Source organism: Gymnoscopelus microlampas, assembly GCF_963454915.1.
Source record: "Gymnoscopelus microlampas genome assembly, chromosome: 19".
In the NCBI taxonomy this organism is placed as follows: Eukaryota; Metazoa; Chordata; class Actinopteri; order Myctophiformes; family Myctophidae; genus Gymnoscopelus; species Gymnoscopelus microlampas.
Window position 1 is genome coordinate 34,151,674 of NC_139956.1, and position 18,388 is coordinate 34,170,061.

General features: G+C 38.9%; 1 long non-coding RNA gene across 1 annotated transcript; it reads right to left on the minus strand.

Moving 5' to 3' along the window:
- Positions 1–5,636: 5,636 nt before the first annotated feature.
- On the minus strand, positions 5,637–11,127 carry LOC311035238. Its single transcript, XR_014599678.1, has 3 exons — positions 11,009–11,127; positions 8,661–8,750; positions 5,637–5,721 (listed from the first exon to the last, which is right to left on the minus strand). It is a non-coding gene; the product is annotated as an uncharacterized lncRNA (long non-coding RNA).
- Between the last annotated feature and the right edge of the window lie 7,261 nt (positions 11,128–18,388).

An 18,388-nucleotide genomic window follows, 5' to 3' on the forward strand; every position in this document is an offset into this window, starting at 1 on the left:
AAATGTGTGTGTGTGTGTGTGTGTGTGTGTGTGTGTGTGTGTGCGCGCGCGCGCGCGCGCGTGCGTGCGTGCGTGCGTGGCATTATTTCTATCAGACACTCTGTAGCATGCAGTGTGGGTTTGTGCAGTTTGCAAAGAGAGAGAGAGAGAGAGAGAGAGAGAGAGAGAGAGAGAGAGAGAGAGAGAGAGAGAGAGAGAGAGAGAGAGAGAGAGAGAGAGAGAGAGAGAGAGAGAGAGAGAGAGAGAGAGAGAGAGAGAGAGAGAGAGAGAGAGAGAGAGAGAGAGAGAGAGAGAGATGTTTATTCAGTAATGTATCACTGTTTTCTCTAGAAGAAGACATTAGCAGTGGACCGTCTAAAATCATCTTTGTCTTAATCAAAGGTCAATATCATTGTTGTATTAGAAAACTCCAATTTGACTGACATTATCAAGAACTGTTTGATCAAAAGTACATTCATTTTCATAGTGGTCATCAACTAAAATTGCTATTGTAAGCTTAATATAGGCTTGTGTTGAGTGAGTGAGTGAGTGAGTGAGTGAGTGAGTGAGTGAGGAGTGAGGAGTGAGTGAGTGAGTGAGTGAGTGAGTGAGTGAGGGAGGGAGATAGTCCCTGTCACTTATAACCCCTGCAGTTACTTGTGCCACCCACACGCTCCACGGAGGCGAGTCTGCTATGCAAGGCAGTGTTGTAAAGTAACTAAGTATATTTACTCAATACGGTACTTAAATACAATTTTGAGGTATTTTTTACTTTACTGGAGTTTACTTTTTCGGGTGAAACAACACAGCTTTCACCATTGGAATTGCACTACGGAACGTACACGTTACATTTTATGGGTTTATTTCGTCATAGCAATTCTGCCAATAATCCTATAAAGAAAACATCACATGGATGGATGCACCTGGGACGTATCATCAATGTTGTAGCTTGGGGTCGACGGGTGTTTCGGGTCTCGCAACAACATCGCCCAGGTGACCCAGCCCAGACGTGGAGGGACTAGACTCTGTGGATGGCCTCCTGGCCGGGCTCCTCCTTCGTCTCACCAGGTCCAGGACCAGAGCGTTGCACCAGACTCCCACCGATCCAAACATTTCCTTCTGGCGTGATGGTTTCTTATTGGGGCGTGGTGGTACTGCAGGCTCCAATTGCTTGAATGGCCCTCCTAAAGGCCTCACCGTGGATTTGTTGGGCTTCTTCCTCACAGAAGACACAGGCTGGGTCTTCCAAACTATTCCTGGTTGTCACGTAATCTAATTCCTATGAGCCACTATAAATAGAATCATCATATTCTTTGAGACACATCCTGGTTTTTGCCGGGCTAGACAAAGGCATCACGTGACGTTGATCCCCTTCACGCTCATACTAGGACGTATGTGTAGGCAGAAGAATGGCATTGAATGATGTATAAATGCAAAGTGACTAAATAGCCTCAAAGAAGAAGAGCAATATATTCCCTTTGTATTTGATTTTTAACAGCCTTTATTTGGTTGTCACTGCTCTGTTTTGCTTAAATGGGTTTTCACTCTTGTTCATCCACTGGGCCCTATTTTTGCCAGTGCCTTAGCCATTATCCCTAAACTTCTTTGGCATTTTTTACTATTTTTAAAAACATTTTCAAATAGTTCAAATAGCCAATCTAGTTGACCTATTTGAAAATGTTTTTACAAATAGTAAAAAATGGCAAAGAAGTTTAGGGATAATGGGTATGGCAGATGCGAAATAGGGAGACAATGAGAAAGAAAGGAAAATATTTAAATGCAGTGGTGGAAAAAAGTACTCTGATTGTTTACTTAAGTAAAAGTATCAATACTGCTTATGTAGTTAAAAGTCTGGTAATACCATTTACTTGAGTAAAAGTGCAAAAGTATTTGCATCAACATATACTTAAAGTTCCAAAAGTAAAAGTAATTATGCAGAATGACCCGTTTCACAAGGTATCATATTATGCATAAAATGCATTAACATTTTTTGAAAATAGCAGATCTATACAAGCTCACAATGTGTCACATCGCAACGTGTTGTGAGCTTGTAGATCTGCTATTTTCAAATAGCTAAAGTTTAAATAGGGTTGAATTGGGTAATGTAGGCTATGTTTTCTAATAATATAAAAAATCTACAAAGTAAATAATTGTGGTAAAAGTTGTCTCTGAGATGTATTGGAGTTGAAGTAATAGTATAGAAAACTGGAAATACTCCAGTAAAGTAAAAGTACCTAAGTACTTAAGCACAGTACTTGAGTACATGTTTTCAGTTACTTTCCACCACTGTTTACATGACATGACACCCTTATGAAAACTTCATCAGCTGTCTATGAGTAAATGGTTCTCCCTAGTGGCTGATCCATGTACTACGCTGGTTCTGTGTTTCAGTGTTGGTTTCAGCCAAGATAAACAAAGCAAGACCTGACATCTCTGGTTTACTTTCTGTATGTGTGTGACAAAGGTTGCCGCCTCTTTAGGAGACCAGAAGTATGTTGTGAGTATTAATTCCAATGGGAGAAGTGAACACAGCTTCTGACCCATTCTTTAATCCCATGTTCACTGAATTAAATATTGGACCCATTCTTCACAAGATTGATTGATTGATTGATTGATTGATTGATTGAATACTTTATTAGGCAAAAAACAAGTAAACAGCACAATTACATGATTGCATAGATGTTCAAGATTTTTTTTAAAATAGCTGATCTACAAGCTCATAGCGTGGCACTTGGTGCCGCGCTATGAGCTTGTAGATCTGCTATTTCTGAATAGCCAAAGTATAAAATAATGGTTATAACTAAAATCTAAAATGACACAGATGTGTTCCCGGATTGAATGGGTTAATATGATAAAGACAGATATTAGTAGTATTAGTAGTAGTTTCCTAAACAATCTGCCCTTAAGTATAACTACTACTACTGACCTCAATCAATTTTTATTAAATAAACTTGGCTGCAATCATAATTTCCAATTAAATGTAAAACATCACAAATGTTTGACCTTCCACAAAGAAAGGAATAGAGGGATGAGGAGGAAATAAGAAACATCCTCATTGTAGTTTAAACAGACAGATATGTAAATTATTTCTATATGATGTAGCCTACATTGTAGACTGTGATTAAAATGCTCAACTATTTCCCTTAGTATCATTACATTCATTATTCTGATGTTGGTATACAAGTTTCAGTCCTTAGTCTGAACCTCTTTTACGATCATTATTCACTTTCAAATTAGGAGCTTAACAAAGGAATAAAGAGATACAAATATTACATAGCCTAGAGGGTTGAAACCTGACCTCCCAGTCAGGGCGGACACTTTAACCACAAGGCCACTGAGCTGGCAACTAAAGACAAGCGTCACCATAATCCGACTAACATTCAGGTTGAAAGAGTAGTCCTGATGGTATATGTTATAGTAATACTTTCCTTTATTATATTTTACACATGCAGCCAGAAAATTATGTCCTATAATTGTGTCTCATACAATACAGTTGCTAAAATACAATGCTGCCACTTTACTTACTGCTACATACTTACATGTTATTGATGTTTATAAGATATTTTATTATGTGCTTTACTTAAGATTTTTCAAAGTAAAAATTTGAGGAAACAAATAATTCCTATAAATGGTCATATGGAAATAGATGCATAATGTCTCCTGCACTCTTAATAATACAATGCACGTTATTAATCTACATGACACATAGTATGGTACAAATAGAATACATGGCTGTTAGATATACTGTAGGCTCCCCTTTAACTAAATGATGAACATGAATATGAATTGTAACGTAATGTCTACAGTGCATATTGGGTAGAGGATATGCGCATGCTTAAAGTGAATGGCACATCGAGTGGCAAAGAAACATGCAAAATGAGTTTAACATTGTTTAATGTTGTTTAATGCAATCAGATATGACTTTTCTGTTTGGATGCATGGGCTGTCAAGGCCAGAAAGTATTTTTTTGACACTCAGTAGGCATTCCTGCATAACTTCCGGGTTTGATGATGATGTCACATGCATATCCTCTATTGCAAGGCAGACAAACCAAAGCAAACACACAGACTACCACTTGCAATCACAGCATCATGTAGCTGTACCAACACACCAGCTAACTGATACAGTGTGAAAAATTATGGTTTCAGCTCACAACTCTTTCACAGATCCAGTACAAATAGGAAGAACATGGTACATCGTTCCATCCTCCGCCAGGAGCGGAACAACGAGACCCATCATAATACTCAACACAGTCTGCTACTGCATTAGGGTACGGGACTTCACCATGAGGCTGACCAGGATACCAGTACCTGGAGAAGTAGGAACATTACAATACCTTTACATTGATGATTCTTCACCCCGATTCTTTTCTTTTTATCATGACCTAAAATTATATTCTATATTAGAATTATTAGAGTTATACAAATAGTGAACTAGACATAATGTCTTAGTGTTGTAGGTTTGAATGTTATACAAAAACATTGAAATGCACTTAAAATGTTAGTTGAAATGAACAAGAGAAGAACAGAGGTAAAATGAAGATGATCAGTCTTACGTTGGTGTGGTCAGTCGTGTTCCATCTACCCACTGGAAAGATCCTTCTCTGTATCTGTCTGTTAGACCCAGCCACACTCTCTTGTTTGCACGTTCAACAAAGTCCTAGACAGAACATCTGATGGTTACTGATGTACACACTGTACAACACACACGCACGCACACATGCACACACTCAAAGACAAGGCAAAGTCATAAATGCCATTTTTACCCTTTTGACATTATTAAACTTACACACACACACACACACACACACACACACACACACACACACACACACACACACACACACACACACACACACACACACACACACACACACACACACACACACACACACACACACACACACACACACACACACACACAATACCTGTTTTTCTTTGCTCTTTATGACAATCAGGTCTGATTGTCTGTCTCTACACCACTGTCTGCTGTCCTCCCAGTTTTTTTCCCAAGTAGAGATGAAATAACAACCTCTGCCAAATTTCTGCCATCCAGGTTCTAACAACAGAATACATAAGCAACTGTACTGTTTGTTTTGCTCAAATGAATGACACAATTTGAACAACATGATATAACAATGAATAAAAACAGAGATGTCTCACTGACCACAGTGATCTCGCTCATGGCAGGTCTTCAACTGGTCAAAACTAGTCTGTAGTTCATCTTTCTGTTCAGTCAATTGGTTGTGTCTGGTCTGTAGCTGGTCAAAACTAGTCTGTAGCTGATCTTTCTGTTTAGTCAGTTGGTTGTGTCTGTTCTGCAACTGGTCAAAACTGGCCTGTAGCTGATCTTTCTGTTCAGTCAACTGGTTTGGTATTTTCTGTAGCTCATTAAACTTGGTCTGTAGCTGCGCTTTCTGTTCAGTCAACTGGTTTTGTCTGTTCTGTAGCTGGATAAAATTGGCCTGTAGCTGCTCTTTCTGTTCAGTTAGGCTGTTATGTCTGTTCTGCAACTGGTCAAAACTGGTCTGTAGCTGGCCTGTCTGTTTAGTCAGTTGACCATATCTGGTCTGTATCTGCTCTTTCTGTTCAGTCAGTTGGTTATATCTGGTCTGTATCTGCTCTTTCTGTTCAGTCAGTTGGTTAAATCTAGTCATTAACTGTTCAAAACTGGTCTGACGTTTGTCTCGCTCTTCTGTCAGGGTGTCGTTCCATTGGTCTCTCCCGACCATGTTGGACTGATCTGTATGGAAACATACAACAATATTTTCAAAATGTAGTAATGTACACCTACTGCAGTGCATAGCCTATATCAAATGTAGTCAATTACTAGCATTACATATAGTTCATGCTAACGAATGTAACAGTCATAATAAATAAATGTTGAAAACCCACTTTGTGTCACAGTAAGAAGGTGCTGGATTAAAATCTGATTGGGGTCTATCTGTGTAGAATTTGTATGTTCTCCCAGTGTTCACTGGGAGAACATACATTTAACTTATATTATTAGATCATAATTTGTGTGTCCTACATATTAATCAATTGATATCAATATCATTGAAAATGCAGTTGGTGTTCAGCACTTTGTCTCTGGCCACACCCAAACTCAGTCAACCCTCCTCTCACCAACAACATGTGACTATGAGCGTTGAATACACTCTTTTTAAAAATCTATATTTTTATTCAGGAATTCAATTTAAGGTTACAAAGGTACAGGTGCATACTGTATAATATATGCATGAACCATCATATCCCTCTTTTTTCAAATGAAGCGTCATTGTTTACAATGGTTCCTCTGGAGACAGTTGGACAGTTGAGGCCAGCTCTCTAGCTGAGGTCAGTGAGGTCACAACATGAGTTTAATACCACTTCTCTATTCTCACAGTTTTCATGGTCCCACTGCGTAACCTCACAATAACATTTATAGGCCTATGTCTGGAGACAATTGGACAGTTGAGGCCAGCTCTCTAGCTGAGGTCAGTGAGGTCGCAACATGAGTTTAATACCACTTCTCTATTCTCACAGTTTTCATGGTCCCACTGCGTAACCTCACAATAACATTTATAGGCCTATGTTATACTACAGAGACTGTTGCTAACACTTGTCTACTACTACTGTTGGACAGTTGAGGCCAGCTCTCTAGCTGAGGTCAGTGAGGTCACAACATGAGTTTAATACCACTTCTCTATTCTCACAGTTTTCATGGTCCCACTGCGTAACCTCACAATAACATTTATAGGCCTATATGTTATACTACAGAGACTGTTGCTAATACTTTAACTACTACTACTGCTACTACTACCAAAGGCAGTGGGCCAAGTCTATCTATCTGCTTTAGTTTCTGAGTTGATCGATCCCCTGCAAGGTATTGTCTTTTTTGTTGTTGTTGAAGAAGCAGGTCAGAAGCCACCATTGAAAAGATGCAAAAAAAAAGGAATAAAATAGTAAATTATGTTTTGGGATATATTAATTAAATTAAGTATGTGCAACATTAGGCTACTGGCACACGCAGGCAATGTGCGGTTTACTTGAACAATCGTCTGTAACAGATAAAGCATACGATTAATTTACCTGGGTAAATACATTACTGTTCTATTAGAAAAAACAATATTTAATGTTAAAGAGGTGGTGCCATGGTTTTGCACATTTTCTGTTTTTCATGTGTCTTGAGGTTGATAGAACTTCATTAAGCCCCCTGGTGGTGTTTTTATGGTGTTTTATGTCTTCTCTGACTATTTTGAGTTTCTTCCTGGAGGCTGAAACCTTGAGGGTCAAACCAAGCCCCCAGAGTTGCTGAGAAACATTGAAGCCGCCACCCCAGTGGCCAAAGCTGGAACTGCAGGCGGGGAGAAATACATGCGCGAGCAAAACATACTGAGATATTTATATATATAAATATGTAAACATATTATACATACATACATATGCATTTACATATAAATAGGCATCTCGAGTGTATTTAATAAATATCTTGTGTTCAATCCTTGACACACGGGCTGCCGTAGAACGCAAAAATGACACTAGTGCGCATGCTCATAACTCTGTGTGGTCAAAATCGAACCAATAATTCTACTTCTGGCAGGCTTCCGGGTGCTTCAAAACGCCAGTGAGCACATTCATTGAAATGATAGCTGGGGGCGGGGCAATCCGCCCTCTAGTTATATTATACCTCTATGGGTCAAACGTGCCAATAGAAAAACAGCACTTTAATGACACAGTAAAAATATACCCTCCCCCTCATTATCATAACAAAACAGGTGTGGGCATGAGGAGGAGGAGGGACTAGGACAGGTGGGTGGTGCTAAGGTGGTGGAGGAGGTGCTAAGGTGAGAACCAGGTATACTTAATGAACTGGAGGCATGTCCACATAAAAACATAATTTGAACACTTTCTGTACACTTTTTTGAAAAAAATCTTCCTCCTAGTATAACCATAATACCTGATGATTATGTTTTAGGGGGGGGGGGGGGGGGGGGGATCACTGAAAATCCCGGCACCCCGTCTTTAACCCTAGACGGTCAAATCGCCACAGTGGCAGTGAACGAGAGGGAAGGCAATATCGAAAATAATCGGCTATACAAAAGTAGTCCAACACAGTTATGTATTTATTATTAGTAGCCTATGGTATACCTGTTGCAAGTTTGTGAGGGAAATCTATATATTCAAGCTCATTATATTATATATTCATATATTTTGGACCAGCAGTTTCAGCTTTGCGGGATGTTTACTTCCAGGTTGTCAAGGAGCTGTCTTTAGTAGCCCTAAATATTTGCCTGTTTAAAATGGGGGGAAAAATTTGTAATCGATCCTTTTCGTTCATGAGCACATATCGGAGTTGGAAACAACCCTTACAGTTCTTACGCAAATTTCATATGTCAACTGTGAAAAAAGAATGCAGTTCCTGAGCGGGGATCAACTACTAATACTAATACTAATACTAATACTACTACTGCTACTACTACTGCTGCTACTACTACTACTACTACTACTACTACTACTACTACTACTACTACTACTAATAATAATACTGCTAATAATAATGTTATTACTATTATTTGTTGTATTATTATTTGTACAAAGTAGTTTATCATTGTATCATATAGTTTATTGGAAAAACATGTTGGATCATCATAGATGTATAAAACATTGTAATAAAATATGTTGTTATGAAACTTGACTTACAGAGATAGAATGGTACCGCAATGTTGAGGAGAGCTAGAACAGCACAAAGCAATCCAGCACCTACTGCAACCCGCTTGAACCGTCTTGTGTCTGGAGGACACACACACACACACACACACACACACACACACACACACACACACACACACACACACACACACACACACACACACACACACACACACACACACACACACACACACACACACACACACACAGAGGTTATTACAGTTTGAATCTTCTCATTTGTTTTAGATTTTTTTAATAAAGCTTTTCTGCTAGTTTAGTTTAGTTTTTATTGCCCCATTCGCACCCAACGTTCACTTAAAAGGTCCGGATCAGGGACCAAATCTTTACATTGTTGCATTTTGCAGTTGGTCTGGTTAGCGTTCACACAGGACTTTGTTAAGCGAACCAGATATACAATCAAATGACACGTGGTCAGTGGTGGTAAAAGTACTCACATGTTTTATTTAAGTAAAAGTATAAATATTGCAAAGTAGAAATGCTCCGGAAGTCCGGAATTCAAAACGTACTTGAGTAAAAGTACAACAAGTATTAGTAACAAAATGTACATAAACTACCAAAAGTAAAAGTACTCATTTTGTCCCATTTCAGAAGTTCAAAATGTATAATTTTTTTTTTGAAAACAGCAGATCTACAAGCTTGTGTTGTGAGCTTGTAGATCGTCTATTTTCAGTGTGCGACCCTGTCGTACCAAAAAGTATAAATACTTCCAAGTGTTGAAAGTCTTTTTGAGCCACACACGGAGGAAAAAGGACCTGCGTCTGCCCATGACCTCCATGTTATGTACGTCATACTGTAACTTTGTGCGGTGGTGCATGCTTAAAAAGAACAGATCTACATGCTAACATCCTGTAACATCGCACAGTGTTGATAGCTTGTAAATGTGTTCTGTTTGCGCATGTGACAACCAACAAAAACAACTTGTTTCTGACCAAGATAAAAGTGCTCTCGCTTCTCTCTGTATCGCTCTATGAGCAGCGCTGCTGTGTGTCTGCAGATCCGTGGAGCAACGCATTTAAACGGCAGTGTGCAAGGTTGTCACATGCGCAAACGGAACAAATTTACAAGCTATCAACACTGTGCGATGGTACACATTACAATGAACGTACGCTCATTGTAATGTGTTACGCAGCGTTACTTTAAGCAAAATAAAAAGCATAATTCCCCCCTTGTTTTCATGGATATTTGATTTAGGCTACAGGTTGGATGAATCTAACGTTAAAGTTAACTTTTAATATTGCAGCTCATGAAGAAAGATCAGCTGTTACATCAGCTGCAGCCTGCATATCAATAGTGATTCCCGTAAGAAAGATATGCTTTTAGAACTAATTATTAATCCAGCCTCACAACTGCCGAACGGCCAGTTTGAAGAAAAAACAGAAAGATTTATGAGTGTAGTCGTGTCTTGTATGAGTTACAATATTAATTATAGATATATCTACACGAGTAGTGGTTTATTTATTTTCTTCAATGAACACACAATGCAGAATGCACTGTATTGTGGTTAAATTCTATATTGGTCCTCTATAAAGTCCGATTGCGTTCACACCCATAACAAACCGGACCGTGGTTAATTGGAAGCGGATAGTGTGCACACTTTTCATGCGGACCATGGTTTGCTTGTTTGATCCACTCCAGGATTCGAATGTGCGTTCACACCACTCCAAACGAACCGGACCAAAAGAGTAAGCGGACCACGGTCCCTTTTAAACTAACCAAACAGTCCTGGTGTGAACGAGCCCTAAGTGTTGATTTATTTTTCATTGTAATATGGGGTGGTCAGGGGCAAGATTCAAAAAGCTTACGAAAATAAATATAAAAATACCAGATCTGTATATCGTCTGTTTTCGCTATTTCTAAGAAAAATATTGGATATGGATTACGACAAGGATAAAACTAAGGATATTTTCTCTAGGACTTTAGTTAGTTTTGTAAAACAGAAAATACAGTTTCAGTTGGGTATTTTTCATTTTTAAAGTGTTGTTTTTAGTTTTTATTTCATTAAACAAAAATGTGAGATCGGTTAAAATCTTTGGAATATATATATATATATATATATATATTATATATATATATATATATATATATATATATATATATATATATATATTTAAAAAAATAATATATATATATATATATATATATATATATATATATATATATATATATATATATATATATATATATATATATATATATATTAAAAAAAATAATATATATATATATATATATATATATATATATATATATATATATATATATATATATATATATATATATATATATATATATATATTTAATTCATTTAATTCATTTCTTACCAGACTGCAGTATCTTCTGTAGATCTTTCTCCTTCTTGGTCTTGGCAACATCTTCATAAGTCGCATCGTCTATCTGTTGGAGTTCAAGCTGGTCATAAGTTCCATCCACAGCCATTAGTAGGACTTGCAGGTACAGTATTTGATAGGGTCAACCTCTTCACAACACACAGAAGACACTGTTCTAAACGTAGACAGCACTGTTACATTTATATCACATATGAGAGAACTCTGTGCACCAATAACCCCCCCCCCCCCCCCCCCCCACACCCCCCCCACACACACACACACACACGCAAGTGAGCGCGCGCGCGCGCACACACACACACACACACACACACACACACACACACACACACACACACACACACACACACACACACACACACACACACACACACACACACACACACACACACACACACACACACACACACACACACGCCCTCTCCTCTGCTAGGCTCTGACGTGGTTTAACACCTATTCTTATCAGATGAAATTCATAGTTTCTCATGAATATCAACCACAATGCGTATAGGCTGTACTGACGGAAGTTAGAAGTCACGCTACAGTTTTCCTGTAGCTTTGTGATCTCTGTAAATTTAAACACAACTATCCGTCATTAAGGACCAACACCGAAAAGCTCAATAAAATAATGAATAAAAAAACGTTGTGGTCACCAGGGTTGCTTTGAGAAATTAATGATATCTAAAGTTGAGGCAGCAAATCAAACCCTGATGAGGCCTAGCCTGGAAACCAGACGAATCTGCCAGTGCAAAAACAACAACAACAACAACAACAACTTCATATTAGTCTGGCCATGCCAGGCTGGATGAGGCCCCTTGCAAAGGTTCTCAGGCATGCATGTAATTTATTTAGCCTGCAATACTTAGCATGTTGACCTAAAGTTTGACATTGTTGGACTTGAGATTCCCCCCTCTGTTTGAATAAACATTCTAATATAGAGTAAACCTTCTAATGGTAGAGTACTTCTACCGTTACTATTTTTGCTTACAAGGGTCCATGATCAGAGAGAGAGAAATGCTCAAGATGAACTGTGGCCTTTTGTTTTTGGAGAAAAAGTAGTTTATGCATTCATAAGCATGTATGTGGGTGGGAGTAAAAGCATAATCTCTACCTTGGATTAATGTCTCCACACATCTAGACCAAGTTTTATAATAATGTTTTTCAATGTGCGGCTCATTATAAATATTGATGTCTTGGAAGGAGGGCCCTTGTCATCTATCACTGATAATGTACAATTGAAGTCACCTCTCATCAGTAATATTCACTTTACCTTATCAGAAATTAGGAAGATATTTTTCCCAAACATCAGGGTTGTCTTTCATTTGTGCTTAGTTTTACAAACACGGACTATGATGTTATCCAAATTGCCATGGCCTCTGCATGGCAGGGGTGTCCTCCTCCCTGAGCCAAGCTTTTATAAAATATGTGTTTGATTTCATATTTTTATATTTCTTATTTTAATAATTTTTATCACGTGATTTTTGTAACCCATTTTTTTCACCCGGTGCCAATTTCCTAAGTGATCCTGGGCACTACACCAGCCCTACACCAGCGCTACACCAGTCCCCCACAGCCTAGGGAGGCCAGGGCCGAGCTCATGCTTCCTTTAATGCATGAGAGCCAACTGACCTTCTTGTCACCTGACAGGGGGGAGTTTCCCCGGTAGGACGTAGCGCGTGGAAGGAACACGTTATTCCAACCAGTTCCCTTCCCCTCCATCAGGCGCCCCAGCTATCATGGGGGAGGCGGTATAGTGACCAGGATTACTACATGTTTTTGTGAGGGTATTAACTACCCCCCTACCCTGGTAGACACAGGGAGAACATGCAAACTCCACACAGAGTAGGCCCTTTCGTCAACCCCACCTAGGGTATGGGCGCTGATGACGCGGAGGAGAAGACACGCCCCCAGCGCCCACAGCGTCCCTGGCGGAAATCGAACCCAGGACCTTCTAGCTGCAAGGTGACAGCGCTACCGACTGCGCCACCGTGCCCCCTTATATTTCTTATTTTAAGTGTATTATGTATATTTTTGTCTTTTAACAGTGTTGGAAATAATTAATCAATCAATCAATCAGATGTTACAATCCTTGTTTATACCCTGAGAAACGTGGGGGGGATGATGATGTCATCACAGGGTTGTGTGGTTGAAGGAGCAACGGTTTTCATTGGGGTCGTCAGGTGGGCGACCTTCTTCTTGGGTTCAACAGCAACAACTGGCGTCCCAGGTAGACCTTGCTCACAGTATCCTCCCAGGGCACTATGAGCTCTATGATGTGTCTGCTCAAGGTCAGCCAGAAGCCTCCAGTCTCGATCCGTACAGCTGAACCCAGCTGAACCCAGCTGTACGGCCTCTGGTTTTGATTAGTCAGGGGATATTAGCAGAATATTTTCCAATCTTGGAATAAATTCCTTACCAAAAAAAAATCTTCACCAATGTGTTTGCAAAGGTGTCTAGTAACACATCACAACTTTATTGAAATTCAGTATCCCTAGGAGAATTTTTGACAGCTCCTTAAAGTTGGAGTACCCACCATAACCTTGGTTAAAAAAAAATCTAAAAAAAAAATCCAAATTTAATTCTGTTTTAAGTAGCATGTGAGGGGTCAAACTAGGGTGTTTTTATGATTCTGAATCCATTGCAATCATTTGTTTTGCACCAAAACCACTCCTTGGGCTAAAAACGGCCATAGCCATGTATACTTTTTGTGTAAAAAGCCCATTGAGATTGGGCCGTTTTTAGCCCAAGGAGTGGTTTTGGTGCAAAACAAATGATTGCAATGGATTCAGAATCATAAAAACACCCTAGTTTGACACCTCACATGCTACTTAAAACAGAATTAAATTTGTATTTGTTTGGGGGATTTTTTTTTAACCAAGGTTATGGTGGATACTCCAACTTTAAGGAGCTGTCAAAAATTCTCCTAGGGATACTGAATTTCAATAAAGTTGTGATGTGTTACTAGACACCTTTGCAAAGATATTGGTGAAGATTTTTTTTGGTTAGGAATTTATTCCAAGACTTTTTTAATATCCCCTGACTAGATGTGTGGGTCTTCGGTTACTTCTCACCTTCATGGACTAACTGTCCTGAAGATGCAGGATGGGAGGCCAGCGGACGCGGGGCGTTGACGACCCTCCGTCTACTCTACAGCGAAGCTGCCAAACACTTCAGCATCTGATTGTGCTGCCGGGTGTAGCGGCCTTGTGTAAGGCTCGTCTTGCAGCCTGCATGCGCACATCTTGCAGCCTGCTCTTCTCGTTGTACCTCCTCGACCACGAGACCTCGTCGCTGAGCTGGAGATGCCCTGTAAAAAATGCTGGGATGTTATGAACTTAACATCCCAGAGCTTTTAACATGAGCTGCTAAAATGACATAAAATGCCTGTCAAGGTATAAATCTCTTATTTCTAATTTCAGCTAGTGAAAACTGGATCGTTTAGGACGGGGACCAAAGCACGATTTTCACAAATTGGACAATCAATATAAATATTTGGAGCCATTTTTATACAGCCTGATTTGTTTCCAGATTTTAAGTGTGTTCTTGATCACAAAGTTATCACCATAAGCTGCTTTATTGTTGGGGCTATTTAATCTATTATCCTCAATACTATTTCTTCCTTCCTTTTATATCACAAAGAAGCTGGTGTCACCTTATGCAATGCAAATCAATTATATTTATACACAAAACATAAAGACAAACTCATGTGATTATTATTACTTTTCTCTTCATTGCTTCCAATGTTGTGACCCACTTTTTGCAGATGTCCCTTTAAACCCGAATGGCCCTCTCACTAGTAAGAGACCACACCTCTGCTTAAGTTTAACGATTTATTGAAACGAAATGAGATGGATGTGGGACTGGATGAGGAACCCAAGGTGGGGTGACGCAGAGTGCAAGTTGGGGAGTGTCTCGGAAGCTGACGGCCATCGTTGCTTTACTCGGGGAGCGGTCGGTCGTCTAGGCTCCGTCACTGTCCCCCCCTGGATTCCTAGAGAAGTAGAGACAGAAGGGAGAAGAGCGAGAATCAAGGGGGAAGGAGGAGGTTGGGGTGGAGGAGGACGAACTTGAAAGCGATGAAAGGCAGAAAGAGCCGATCTACAAGCGCAGTACTCACGACCCATGTTTGGTCTGTAGTGGAGCAGAACAAACAGGAGTTGAGAGATCACAGGTGTATTTATACTGTGGTGATTGCAACGAGGATTGGCTGAGGTGAATGGAGGCAGGTGTAGTGGATAGGGGTGATTATGAAAGGGGAGTGGCTAATGAGTGAAGGTAGTGTGGTAGACAGGGAAGCGATGGAGGACGGGGAGTGGCTGTGATAAGCAGAGGGTGGTCTCCACTCCTGAACCTACGTTGTATACAACTACATTTATGTTACAGTATATAAGCAAACCTTTTATACCAGGACTCTGTTTTATGGGGGAAATCTTTTGCCGACCCCTTGAGTTGATTTGTAATGCAATTTCAAAGTTGAAATAAAGCAAATACTGTACTGTACATTGCTAGTCTTGAATAGAATATATTTTTTTAAACAAATGATGAGGAATGACAGATAAATGAAAACTGATGACAAAATATAAAAAAGGTGAACTGGAAACAGAAATCATCCTGGGAATTTTAATTACAACGGCCCTCATATTTTGTATTTTAAAAATAATGAAGTGGAAGTGGAAACTAAATATAAATAAATACAGTCAAATAATTAAAAATGTAAGGGCCCTAGCAAGATAATCTGGGTTAGACCCCTATACGGGTCTGTTTTCCAAACAAGTATTGTACTGCAGCGTGATGTCATATTTTGAAACTACTTGCTTTTTCAACGTTATGGGAGGAAACTGATTCCAAAAAGCTGAAATAAATAAATAAAATAAAATAAGAGAGAAATTACTAAGTTACAGAAGTGGTACATGTGTATCCTTTTGGTGCAGAAGAGGTTCTTCCCCTATGATTATGAGCCAGATAACCAGTTTAAGTGCTATTTAGCAACATTTATGTTTAGTGTGATGGCCAACAAACGTCAACATGAAGTTGATGATATAATTGACCACTTCTCTAATAGTTTTAATAAGAAATGTGTCAAATGGTTGCACTTCCTCTTTCCATCTCTCTGTAGCATGATCTGGCCAGAACCAGCTCGAGTACTGTTTGGAAATACGTCACATTTGACTTAATTCAAATTAATTTGTTTTCGTGCACACACACACACACACACACACACACACACACACACACACACACACACACACACACACACACACACACACACACACACACACACACACACACACACACACACACACACACACACACACACACACACACACGCATGCACACAGTCTATCGTTTTACTTTACTTTACTTTATTTGTTTATTTAGATGGGACAATGCACATTAATGAACATTCAATACATGAACGTGACTTCAATCAGCTGAACCTCATTCTATCCAATATTTATTCAATATTAGGCCATAACGTTTTTGTCACATGGTGGAAGAAGTAGTCAGATTTTTACTTAAGTAAAAGTATCAATACCACAATGTAAACATACTCAGTTGCAAGTGAAAGTTTGGTATTCTGAATTTACTTGAGTAAAAGTACAAAAGTATTGGCTTGAAAATGGATCTAAGTACCAAAAGTAAAAAGTACATATTATGCAGAAATGTCCCATTTTCAAATTGTCTAAATGTTTCAAAATCTTTTGAAAATAGCAGATCGGCTATTTTCAAATAGCTGAAGTATACTGTATATAGCCAGTCCTGAAGTGGTAAATATATATTTTGTAATAATAATCAAAATCTATAAAGTAACTAGTAACTAATGTTTTCAAATTATACTTATATAATATAATTACTTATAGTTGAGCAAAAGTACAATATTTGCCTCTGAGATGTAGTGGAGTAGAAGTAAAAGTATTGAATATTGGAAATACTCCAGTACTCCAGTAAAGTAAAAAATACCTCAAAAGTGTACTTAAGTACAATACTAGTAAATGTAACTTGTAGTTACTTGCACCACTGGTTTCTATTTCATGAAATGTTTGAGAACCACTGGTCTGAAAAAAAAAAAGAAAAATATAATGTGTCTGTAACAGTTGGCCGGATGGTCAAGGCACCAAAAAGTCCAAAATTGCAGGTTTTTCTTATTTGTTTACCTCCAAAAATAAACAGTCCTGAGTGGACCTCAGTGTAGGCCCAAGGTAGAAATACAACTACCAATATAAATTGGGCTGGACAAAAATAAAGTTTAAAGAATAAGAAATAAACACTAAAACAGAACAGCTAAACTAAGAAAAAAAAACTCAAGAAACTGAAAGGCTATGCCTTCCATGAAGGTCCTGGCAGCTCTATCTTGGTGTTGTTTCTATAGCCTACCAGCCAAAGCCAAACTCAGCATTCTACCCACTTAACACCCCTTGGCTCCCTATTATATAAACTACAGGTGAGACCCACTCACAATGATTAGTAATTGGCATAATCAACTCAAACAAGGCATGGCCCATGAGTTAGACTAACTATACAATTACATGTTTCTCAAACAAACTCTAAATGCATTTCCAAGTATCAAATAATTCACAAAACAGTTACAATACAATTAGACAATACAGATTGAACATAGCCTACACTGACTGTAGAACAGACACACCTCCAAGCCAGCTTGGTGATACTCAATTAACTCATTAAAACCGGGAACGCATCTGTGTCATTTTAGATTTATTTGGCTATTCAAAAATAGCAGATATAAAAGCTCATATCGCTTCGTGCCGCGCTATAAGCTTGTAGATTTGAAAAATCGTGTAAATGTGTGCAAATCTTTTAATGTATATATTTAACGTGAACATTTGTAACTCAAATCTTTGCTTCTGGGGGTCCCTGGAACAACATATTTGGAGATGGGGGTCCACGGCCAAATACATAACATTTTGGGGGTCCTTAACATGAAAAAGTTTGAGCACCACTGATATTATAGCAACATGGGTTTTTCAGAAAACTTATTTTGACATTTAGGATCAATATGTATTGTTTGGCCCCAGCCACCATGTCCAATGTGCTTCACTGCTCCCTCTCGGTTCTGTCTACAGGGCACAGGTTTCCCTGTGACAGTTTCCTTAAGGCATTATGATGATGGCAATATTTCTTCCAAAGGGAAAATTCACATGTGATGAATTAGTTAGCAGCTGTGGTTCTATAGCATTGCTTGTACATGTCAGTGGTTCTCAAAGTGGGGTCCGGGGACCGCCAGGGATCCTTGAAGGGCTACAGGGGGTCCCCAGAAGATTTAGTTACTATAGCATCAAAATCAGTCGAACAGCTTTAACCCGACATGCTATTTGAAAATAGCCGATCTACAAGCTC